This window comes from Pelmatolapia mariae, linkage group LG23 (assembly GCF_036321145.2).
Source record: "Pelmatolapia mariae isolate MD_Pm_ZW linkage group LG23, Pm_UMD_F_2, whole genome shotgun sequence".
Classification (NCBI taxonomy): domain Eukaryota; kingdom Metazoa; phylum Chordata; class Actinopteri; order Cichliformes; family Cichlidae; genus Pelmatolapia; species Pelmatolapia mariae.
The window spans coordinates 29,481,268-29,493,746 of NC_086246.1; positions in this window are offsets into that span (position 1 = coordinate 29,481,268).

Below are 12,479 nucleotides of genomic sequence, written 5' to 3' on the forward strand. Positions count from 1 at the left end.
GCCAGAGCTTATGTTTACATTTTACATGCTGTAGTGCCATTTGTGGGAGCATTTCAAGTTGCTATACATCAATACAACCGTAATAGCCCAAATTTTAATAATACGTATGCATTAAGTCCATAGAAACTACATAAATTGCAAAAAAGTGCAATAAACTACAAAAAAATTGAAAATCTTTTTTTTTTTTTTAACATATATTTCTAGTTAGAGAAATTTAAGAGGCTTATCCCTCAAAACTGTAAATACAAAAAAGTTGCACAAAATAGTTTCCAACCACGAGAAATTTATTTTGAGTGTCTTCATAGTTTTATGTTTGAGATACACTAATTTTAATATACTACAGGAAAAATGAAAATAAATATTATAATGCAAATTTGCAAAAAAAACAGCATGTGCATCAAAATAAACTATTTCCAACAGTGTAATTTGATTTCTAAGCATCCCAGAAACGATACAGAAAAGCATAAAGTTAAACATGACTTTTAAAAACGCCAACATAGGCTTTGAAGGTAAAAAACTAAATTTTCCGCGAAAATGACGTCACTTCCGGTTTCGGACAGGTAATGGCGGACATGCGATAGTTCACGCTGACTTATTCCAACGTAGGAAGTGTTATGAACAGCTGATCGGATCGGCAAAGCCTGTTTCTGGAATATTATGTTTTTGTTGCTGCAAGTCTGGAATATTATGTTTTTGTTGCTGGAATGCTTTTTATGCAATTTTTGCAAAGCTATATGTGGAAGAAAACCGTGACCTAGGACAAGCTAATGGAATAAGATGTAAGTACAACTCCTCCGGTTTCATATGCAAAAACAATTATTGCGCTACCTTACGTGGTTCCAGTTCTACAGGGATTTAAAAATAGTTAGGCAAAACGGAGTGTGCCTGCTCCGACCGGTTGTAAAGGGTTAATGATATATTTTATGTAATTTATAAAATTAGGGTTAGAAACGATAGAAACGATAGAAGACAAATGGCACCATAGACACTTTTCTATCGTCCACACGATATATATCGTCATATCGCCCAGCACTAATAGTTAGTATATAATTATTATATACTATGATTAGATAGTCTTTGCACTTTTAAAATGAAGAGCCACCAGTTGTTGTTCCACGATGCCTGTTGATACTAGTTTTTTACAAATTGGTGAAACTGCCTTTATTTGTGCAGGAGTTTCACACCCTGTGAGGTTCAAAGAGAAATGTCTAAAGAACAGAAAGAATGGAGGGATGACTTAAAATAATCATGCTTTGGATTAATGTGAATCCTGTCAGAGGATTTACAGTAATAAACTTTAAGAAACACATTTTTCCTTAAAAAAGTTTTATTCCACTCAAATTAAACTGTTAGAATTTCAGCACCATGGACAGCACACACAGTTTTTATGGTGATCTCATAAGCAGTCATCTTACGCTTGACTTTGGAGAAGTGGACCTAACATGCACAAAATAAAAAAAAAAATCACCAGTTTGAAAAACCGCCAGTCTTAAGCGGTTGCTCTCAGACTCACCATGGTCGTGTCTTTCTGTGTGAGCGATGTTCTTGGCGACGATGCTGCCATTGCTCACTGGAGGAAGCAGAAAGAACAGCAGCCACAACATCTCAGATCTGTCTGGTAACCTGTCAACACAAACAAATAAATATTCAAATATGAGCTTGAGAAAACTTACTGTGATTTTTTACTGTGATTGAGTCTCAGTGTCCACTTGTGTCTGTGTCAGGCCAAGAGGCCAAGTACATCTAAGATTTTCTTAGGTTGTTTCAAGTTAGCGTTTGAAAGCTGTACTACCAACCAAAAGTCAAGAAACAACCTCAACACTGGACACTGGACACATAATATTGGCACCATGTTTTGAAATTTCAGGGCTTTTTGCCCATGTGTCAAGTAAGATACTGACCATTTCAAATCCAATCTGATGGGTTCATTTTACCACAGCCAATATTACATTACTTAAAATCTGCTAACTTCTTAACTCAGACTTAATTATCACTCCAAATACTTTAAGTTGCATTAAAAACATATCTTCTGTGCATTTTAAAAAAAACAAAAAAAAAAACCTTGGTGTATATTCACTTTCAAATCCTGGATGATTTCCAAGTTGTTGTCTTTTGTTCTCCTCTGTAACCCTGACAACAGCTGCTGCTCATTAGTTCCAGCTTACATTCAGATCTTAGTTATCTTTCTAATATTTAATAACCCTGCAATGATTGATGAACTAAAAAAATATCTCTGAGAAAATATCATTGCCTTGACACCGACCTTTAGATTTCTGTGTTCAATCATTTCTATCAAAAATATCAGATATTAGAGGGTCTGTTGAAAGCTTATTATTTTAATCAGCTTAGTCCACTGAACTGCTTCCTCAGGCTGGGCATGTGCAAGAAGTCATAGATGCACATTTACACACACTGTTGAAGGATCAGGACAGCGGACTTATTGATATGTTTTGGTAGTTTTCTCTGAAACCAACATAAGGGGCTGACGTCCCTCAGATAGAGGGGAAAATAGAGAAAATAAAGTCAGTAATAAGCTGTTTGAATGTTGGATTTTCCTGAAGCTCAGGAACTGTTGAAGACTGCTTATCTGCAGCTTCCTAGAATCAGCTAAAGTGACCATAAACAGATTTTTCCAGGAACTCTTTCATGAGCTCGGGAACGTTGCAGGGTCTAATTTGGTTCCTGGCCTGGCCACCTTTAATATTTCAGGAGTGGCAGTTACCTGCCATACAACTACAAACCTCTTTATTCCTGATGACCTGCACTGGCTGTGAAGTTTATTTCTCTTTGCAAATTGTAGAAAACCCACTATATTCCCCTCAGCAGGTGGATGCGGCAGCATTAGACGTAGATGAGACTTTAAACCCAGGAGTCTCGGACATTTTCCTTTGCTTTCTTCTCCTCTGTTTTATTTTTTTCCTTGTTTGTCTTTTTCCATCCTTACTCACTTTCCTTTTCATCACATTCCTCTTCCTTACACTCCTCCTCTTCTTTTTCCAACTATTCCTTATTAATCTTTTCCTTCCTGTTTTCCTTCCTTCATTTTTAACTCATCTTTTTCCTCTCTGTGCTTGCCTCTTCCTTTTCATCCTTGCACCTTAAAATGTTCCACCTTTTCATCCATCATTTCACTGTCCCTCCTTATTTCTTCCCTTCCCTATTAAGTCCTCACTTTAACCCTTCATACTTGCTTTTCAGCAGTCCTTTTCCCTCCTGACCTTCTTTTCTGTCCTTACTCCTGCCCTGCTTCCATATAATCACTCCTGTTTATTTTGTTTCTTTATGTACTTTTACCCGTCTTTTCTTCTTCTTTATGTACTTTCGCTATTCATCCCATCGCCTCCTTTTTTCCTCTAAATCCCTTTTTTTTACTACTCATTTTTATTCTCGTTTTTCAGTTTCCTCTCATCTGACCCTGCCTTTCCAGCTCATTCTTGTCCAGTAGCTCAGCTCTATCCTGGAGTACTAAGACAACAATTACCTCGAATAATCCCCGCCTTGATCTCACAGGATTAATGCGAAGCCTTGTTGGGTTTTATCTGGCAACTTCGGCTCACCCTGACACGCCACAAGGTGCAACATGACTGCCTCAAAAAGCACAAAAAAAAAAAAAAAAAAAAAAAAAAAGAGTGTCTCGTCCTTCAGACTGACCCACGTCAGCAAGCACGCAAACTTCTTCTGCAGGTTTCTAATCCCTTGGCGTCCCTCACCAAACATCTGAACTACAAAAAGCCAAACACTTGCTTTAAAAGCTTCAGATTTTATGTTCCCCAAAATTAAACCCTATGTTCTGTCTTGTAGGATTTAATAGGTTTTTTGCATTTCTTTATGAGATTTTAATATTTATGTAACAGCAACATGTAATTTGCTACAGAGAAGACTGCTATCTCTCTGCTCTACTCATTAAAGAAAAGCTGAGTGATCTGAGTCTGACACACCGGTGTGTTTTGCTTTGAGATGCTGACAGAAAGTAAAAACCCCCGGACTAAATCCAGTTATTTGGATCTTTAAAATCCAAAAGCAACAGGAGGAAATTTTGCCAATAACCCAGTGAGCTAATAGCCTAATTAGAGGGGGAAAGTCTTAATTGACAGATAATTGCATTTGAAAGCTCCAAAATGAACTAATGGCACAAACACGCCTGACAAGATAAGTTACGTAATGCCAATTAAAAGAGACGAAGGGCAAGACAGTCCTCCTCTTTTAAAAAACACTGGTACTCACACTTTAAGGTGAAACAAGCAACGTTATGTCTGAAACAGCTTACACTGATGTAGAAATAATCTGAGCTTTCCAGATATTGTCACTTTAATATATCAACGCTTCACTGCAATTTTGACACTTTTTAAAATCAAAGAAAAAAAACCCCAACAAATTAATCATATGTAAATTTTCCATTGTTTTTTGTAAAATGTTACATTTATTGGATTCGGGTCAAATGAAATGTAATTTATTGATTGGCATACATTCAGTTTATACCTAGCACATTTTATGAGCTGGCTGAGTGCACTCAGTAAATTATCGTCCCTGCTCGTTTCATTGACGTCTCTGAAATTTGTGATGTTTTTTTCATCAAACAGAAATGAAAATTGGACTCTGTGCAATATTAAAAAGGTCAACCATGGAACCAAATAATTATAAGAACTTATGAGTAGATAACTAGTTTAACTCCACTATTTAATTAAATTAAACATGTAAAACAAACTGTACACTCAGCTGGGAGAGGATCCAGAGTCCTACTCAACATCAAAACTGGATCAGCGTCTACAGTTTGATCAAACAGACAGTCTGAGACAAGTAACAGATTCATGAACAGGCTGAGCGGGTGTACATGTGTTAGTCAGACGGCAGTTTCACTGTCCTGTTTAAATTGATTAATTAATTAAAACTTGGGTTGCACTTTCGGCTTGGTAATAAAGGAGTAATAGTAGGGTAGTAAACAGGTGTCTCCAGGTAATAATCCAACATTTTTGAGTTTGCCTTAATAGGTTATTGATATGTTATTAAATAGAAACAAACAGTTTTGAATTTTGCAGCACTGTTTCCTGCTCATTAGACAGAAATTACCACAGGTAAATGAGTAGTAATTACTCAGAAATCACCACATTATTACATTCTTGTTTCTTCCTTGTTACCCTGCTATTACCACTTTATTAGCAAGCTGTAATTCCATATCCTTGCCCCCAGTTTTGGGGCCCTTATTGTCCAATCACACACATTTCAGCATAATACTACTCAACTGTAACCACTGGTACTACCACGATATTACTTGGATATTAAGTGGTTATTACTTTGGTAATTGCATGGTAACAAATTAGAAATTAGTACATTATTACATTCTTATTTCCCCTTGTTACCCTACTATTACCCCTTTATTACTGAACTGTAATAGAAAGTATTATTATTTATGTGAACTGTTAATAGATCAGCATGTGCTGTTAAATTGCAACACACCAAATAACATCGGTTTTATAAGTAATTTGATTTCTTTTAAATGAATTCAAAGGAAAAACTTTGAAGTGTGCTTAAAAAAGGTCCATGGTCTAAACTAATTGCTCCCCGTGACTCTACACCAAATAATAAGATGTTGTAGCAAACAGTGGCTTGCTGCTCTAAACCCTTAATTAATCCTTCATTAGTTCGTAATGTTAAGACTTTAAGGCATTTTGTCTCTGGTTTAAATTAAGTTTGTAAACTGGGATCTTCTTGTTAACCTTACAAACTGGCACTTTTGATCAGCAGATTATAAAGCAGGAATCCGTCTTACCAGGAGTAAGCCTCTTTAACGCCTCCTGTGGCGCGATTCCTCAAACATGAACCCACACCGGGAGCAGGAACCGGCTGGAGGCCCGTCGATGGATGAAGTCCGTACAAAGAATCGGGACCTGTCCTAATAGCTGCTGATGCTGCTGCTTGGTGCTGAAGTGCCATCCACAGAGCGAGTGTGCCTTTCACCACTCTGTCACAATATATCTGCCCCCCTCCCCTCCATAAGAAGCTTTTCCTCCACCTGATCCCGCGTCATAAACACCAGCTGGAGCTCCGGACCCCGACTCTTCCCTGTGTGTGTCCAGCACTGCCAATATTAGAGTATATAAGTGGCATGAAGTAATTAAAATGATACTGTTAATTTCAGAATTAGGTACAAATATAGTAATATAATAAATGAAAGAGATTTAAACAAACAAGATTATTTTACAGTACGGTTAATGTAAAAGTCTTTAAAGCAGGAAAAAATTATGTAGCAAATGTTGCTTACAGTAAAAGTACTGTAAATTTCTTTTACAGAAAATTAGTTGTAAACTTAATTTAAAACAAGATTTTCCTTGCTACAAATTACTTTCACAGAAAATTACTGTAATTTTTTTACAGTAACTTACTGACACCGAGCTGCCATTAAGTTATTCTAATATTACAGCAACCCGTTTACATGAAATTTTGGAAGAACAACTGTGTGTGAGAAATATTAATAATATTAAATATTAATTATAACCAGGAGATCTGTCATGTAAATCGAATAAAACAATAGCGTGAGACAGCTGGAAACAGTGATGATGTCTATAGACAGTGATGATGTAAGCATAAACTGTGCTCTCTCGCTCCCCCAACATACCAAAGAGTTTCAAATTTATAAACAGTTAGCAAACTTTAAAGCTGCTTTAAAAAGTCCAGATTTAAGCTAATTGCTAAGTGTGGCTCTACACAAAAGAATAAGATGGTGTAGTAAATAGAACACAAGATCCACTTAATGGTTAATTCATCCTTCATTAGATTATAACGATAAGGCTTTTAAGGCATTTTGTCTTTGGTTTAATTGAAGTTTGCAAACTCTGATCTTCTTGTTAACCTTACAACATTGCGCATTTGACCTGCAGATTAAACAGCAGTAAACCATCTTACCTGAAGTAAGCCTCTTTAATACCATCTGTGGTGAATTTCCTCAAAAATAAACCCACACTGGGAGCACGACCGGCGGGTAGCCTGCCGGTGACCTGCCGATGGAGTGGATAGTGTGGTTGAACAGAAGCTGACCTCACAGCTGCTGCTTGAGGACATGCAATTATCAATTACTGGTTAAAAATCGGCAGTTAAAAAGAGACAAAACTGCAGGACCGGCAGACATAGGGAGCTGAAATGACATTGGAATATTAAGCATGACATTAGATTATTTAGCTTTATAATTATAGGCCCTGGTAAAACTGTGGCATCAGTGTAATATGAGATTCGTGAATTAGCTGTATCAAGAGTATTATAGTTTTTATATATGATGCTAGGAGAAAAGCTGTAGCTGTAATGGAGTGAGATTTTCACATATCATGCTGCAGCAGTCTTGCATTAATGCAGGGTTGGGATAGATTTGGATGAAAACAACAAAAAAAATCTGCTGAAAAAAAGCCTAACAAATTGTACCTCTAATGTGTTTTGTTAGGTTTTGTGCACACAGCATATATTGTGCAATGTAATGCCATGTTTTAATACCTTTTTAACCTGCTACTGATAACTCAAAAAATAAAATTTGCAAAGTGTTTTAAAGACACGTGTAAAAATAAATAATAAGAATACAAAGATTTTCATTGCTGATTTCCTGCTTTTTCACTTATTGTCAGTGCAGTCATCATACCTGAGCATTTGCCTTAACAAACAAACAAAACAAGCTATGAAAAAAAAAGACAGACAGCTTAGCAAATAACCCATTTTAGGTCCTAAGATACTGGCAGCCAGCCACATCTGTGACAGATCTTCTGACAGATGGTGATCATCCTGAGCGAGAGACTCCTGTTTATTTGGGGTCTCTTCCTGCTTAGAAGTAAGAGCATCATCTTTAGCACTAGTGACTCTGTCTGAAGGCTGAATTTTCCTGGATGTCCTCCTTCTGACTTTGTCATCTTCTTTGCTTCCTGCTAAGAGCTCCATCATGTCGGACTGGAGTTAATTCGAAACTGGGAACTTAAGGTTTTGGATATAGGACTTCACATAAATGTCCAGAGTCTGGCTGTTTACTGCCATCATCTCTCTTTTACTATTTTCTACCCTAATAATCTCCAGTCACTGGCACGGAGAAGTTCATGGACCAATGCCAGCAGGGGTTGTTCTAGTTCTGCTAATCAGCTTCTCCTGTTTATGTAGTAGGATCCTGGGACCTTGATGCTGACATGGGTCGTGCAGCAGAAACAGCCTTACCAGGCTGGATAGGAAGTTAAGACCCAGAGTTGGAGCTGGAGTGATCTTTGCTCACAAGCAGTTTTTGGCAAGTGCAGAGCATTTTGTGTATACATTTATTTATTTAAATAAAAACTCCTAAACTTCTGCTGTGCTGATTGAATCCATGGTTAACAGGATCAAGCTACAATTATATTTCATCTTACATTGTCAAATTAGAAAAAAAAAATCAAAATAACAGATGGGTTCACTTCTTGTTTACAGTGGTGATAAACAGGTTGACAGCTGAGTTCAGGCAGGAGTTTCTGTGGACTGATGTTTGCAGAGACACTGTGAGCTATAGCAAAAGAAGAGAGCCTGGCGAGGTGGAGGTATGCTCAGGAGAGCAGAGAAATAAAAGTCAGTAAGACAGAATTCATATGTGTGAATGAGAGAGAGAGAGACAGGTGTAACAAGGAGAAGATGTAGTGAATCCTGCCATGATGTACAGGTTGGAGACAGTGGCCCTGACAAAAAGAAAAGTGGCAAAACTGAAGATGATAAAATTTTCACTTGGAGTGACCAGGAGGGAAAGGATTTGAAACGAGTACATCAGAGCTACATCAGTTTTTCCTAATCACAGACACAGTCAGTTCATTTCTGTATAACATGTGTGCTGGCTGGGTCCTCCAGGACCCCCAGCTGACGAGGTGTGAAGCTGGACGGGCTCCTCAGACCCACGAGCTGACGAAGCTTGATGCTGGCCGGGTTCTCCTGAACCCCCAGCTAACTTGACACAATGCTGGCTGGGTTCTCCTGAAGGTTGCGGGGCCGAAGACTGAGCTACAGGCCTAGCTGAAGGCGGTAATGATGGTTGTAAAGCAGGTGGTGGAGTGGAAGACTGAGCTAGTTGCTGCTGGGCAGCTAACGGAGATGAGAGTCGGGGTGGAAGTGAAACAGGTGGTGGAGTAGAGGACTGAACTACAGGCTGGACTGACGGCAGAAACCTTGCAAGCTCTACTTTCTCCAGGGGTCCAGAGGTGGCAACTGACTCAAACTCAGCCTCTGGGGAAGCCCTGGGGAGAATCTCTGTCTCTATGTAGCCTGGCTGGGCCGAAAAGTCCACTAACACTGCGTCGACTAACTCCAAACCTCCAGACTCTGAGCTCCCTGATTTGGGGTTGATTACTTCGGAGTCCACTGACTCCGGGTCGACATCTTCAGAATCCATTGACTCAGAAATCAGAGTTATGTTACCAGACACAGGCTTAACAGTTTCTAAGCTCACAGGTTCTAAGCTAACTGTGGCTGAGCGAACAGTCTTGAACATCGTGGAACAGGTTTCAGTCTTCTCAGTCTTAAAAATCAGGAAAAGAAGAAACACCAGATTTCTTCTCAGGGAGAGGCAGCTTGGCAGCAAAAACCGTCTTAAAATTGCCAGTCAGCATAAAAAGAGCTCCTCTGAACGTCCCTGGTCTTAGTGAGAGAATTCGTTCTGATGGTAGAGTCTATTTTACTTACTGCAGTGTCCTGTGCTGCTGGTCTGATAACAGGTGTCTCGACCAGTACCGAAGGAGAAAGTGGAAGTGTGGTAGGGTGATGATGGCGAGGGTACCATTTCTTCTTTAAGGGTGGATCGAGCGATTTGGCAATACACATTGGCGAAAAATGCTGCTGACGCTGAGAACACCAAGTGGCGAGGGCTTCCAGGAGGACAGCTGAAGCTTCCTTCCCCGGCCCGCCCATGCCAAACAGTTCAAAGCTGAGCCTCGCTCTCAGATCTGTTATTATTTGTTTTAGTCTGCTAATATCCAGGAAACCGACAGTGGGGATAGTGGACGACAAAAAATGATAAATAAAAAAAAAAAAACTACCTCCAGCTGCCTCTTGTAGGGGTCCGCAGCGTGGATTATCCTCCCGTAGTAATCCCACAGCTGCATGAGATACTCCCCCTCTGAGGCAAAACGTGAGTCCACTGGATCCATGCTGGTCGTGTCGTTCTGTCAGGGCTCTGTGTGCGGGCAGGCGGAGATGAGGATCCAAACGCAGGCCTCTGAGACGGAACTGTAACTGAAAACCTCAGCTTTATTGCAGGCACAAAACAAAAACAGAAACCAAACCGTGAAAACGCAAACTGGAACACACAGGGAATTCTGAGGGTACGACGCGACCCTGACACAAAGAAACACTGGGCTTAAATACACTGAGGAAGTCATCAAGGAATAGAGACAGAAGGGGAACACAGCTGGGAGGAATGAGACCTAACGAGACAGGGGGAGCAAAGCTAGAAACACTGACATCAGACACGAACATGAACCTTCAAAGTAAAACAGGAAACAAGACACACTTAACTAAGACACGGAGTAGACAGAGTGAGACAGACTGAACTAAACCTGCAACAATGACAAAATACAACCAGAACATTAATCATAACACAGAAATATACCAGAATAACTGAAACATAGATTTATCATAAAAATAATCATAACAAAGCACCAGAGAAACAGAAAACAATCCATCATTCAAAAATAAATCAAAACATAAGAAACTCAAAATGCTGGGTCAAAATGACCCAAAACCGTGACAATACCAATAGCAACTAGATTTTTAAATCTTAATATAAAATGAGTAACAGTTGGGTGGACATTAGGTAAGGCTGCACTTTTTGCAGCGATCTGGTATAGAAAACTATTCGCGCGTATATAAAACAGGTCCGCGGCTCCGAACCGTAGTAAAGGGACCTCTGGCTAATACGTCGGGTTCTGTGTCGGGCTCGTAGCCGAAAACTAGCTTTACTTTGTTGTCTGGGTCAACTTTGCTAGCGAGAGACAGAGAGAGGCGTTGAAAGACTGCTCCAACGGAACTTATTGTTTCGGAGGAAAACACGAACACGGTGTACAGTCGAGTCTTAATAGCTTACTTACAACTGGGCTCGTCAGCCACTCTTCTTGGCTGCAGTGGTTATTATTATATTTACATGCTTCCAGCTCCCGTTTCTGGTTGATGACAACTCGTACTTTTCCACTCTCCTTTTTCTCCCTCCTCACGCTCACAGACACATAACGGGTATGGTAGTCCATTCTCCCTGCAGCACGGACTACACTGCCCATGAGGAAACATTCTTTAGGCCTATGCCTGTAACACTCTGCCTATTGCCTTCATATTAAATTATTTTTTGAATAATAATTTTTAAAAATATTTCTTCACGTCATTATGCAGCCGCAAGTAGAGGTGACATGGGCGGCGAGGTTGAGACACAGACATTAGAATCTCTTAATGCGTGTTTTGTTTGGGTTTCCACCGGTGTGGAATTACCAAAAATAGAGAGGGCATAGCCTAACATATGAAACAGGTAAAGACCGCTGTGTAATCCATGTATTTCCTCAAAGGAACTGTATTCTGAATATCACCTTTTTAAACGGTAACTGTAATGGAATACAGTTACTCATATTTTGTATTCTAAATACGTAACGCCGTGTACTCCGTTACTCCCCAACACTGATCCACTGCATACTGCTGGACCCTCTTCTGCTCAGCCTCAAACAGCTTTTTCATGTCTTTACTGAATATCTCTTTCAGCTGACCCACAGCTCTCACCACAGTCCCCTCATATGATGGTGGATGGATACTGACCTCTGTCCAGTCCTTGGTGGTTGGAGCAGCTTTCAGGGATGAGAAGCTTTGGAGGAGGTGGAGGTGATCTTTAGAGCATGAGAGCTGCTCCACCTCTGAGCTTCTCTTCATCAGCTCAGAGATTTCCTGTTCCAGATCTTTGATCAAACCTTCAGCCTGTTTCTCTGTTGTTTCCTGTTTATCTTCGATCTCCTTTATGAACTCATTCACACGTCTGTCAACAGACTCCTTCAGAGCAGTGAAGACCTGAACACCTTCTGCTTTCTCTCTGTCTGCAGCATCTTTACTCATCTTCACTGACTTTTTGATCTCCTGAATCTTCAGTCATCTCTTCTGGATCATCTGTTCAATTTCAGCCTCAGTCTTCCCCAGTTCTGCCTTCTTTTCTTCATATTCTTCTCTCAGAGGAACAAACTCATGAGTATTGTGGTCTATAACAGAGCAGAGCACGCAGACACATGTCTGATCTGTCTTACAGAACACCTCCAGAGGTTTATCATGCTTCATACACATCCTGCCTTCCAGGTTCTCCTCAGGATCGATCAGCTGATGTCTTTTCAGACGTGAAGCTGTCAGATGAGGCTCCAGGTGAGTGTGACAGTAGGAGGCCAGACACACCAGGCAGGACTTCAGGGCCTTCAGTTTGGTTCCAGTGCAGATGTCACAGGGAACTTCTCCTTGTTTGGCAGCTTGTTGCTCTGAGCTGC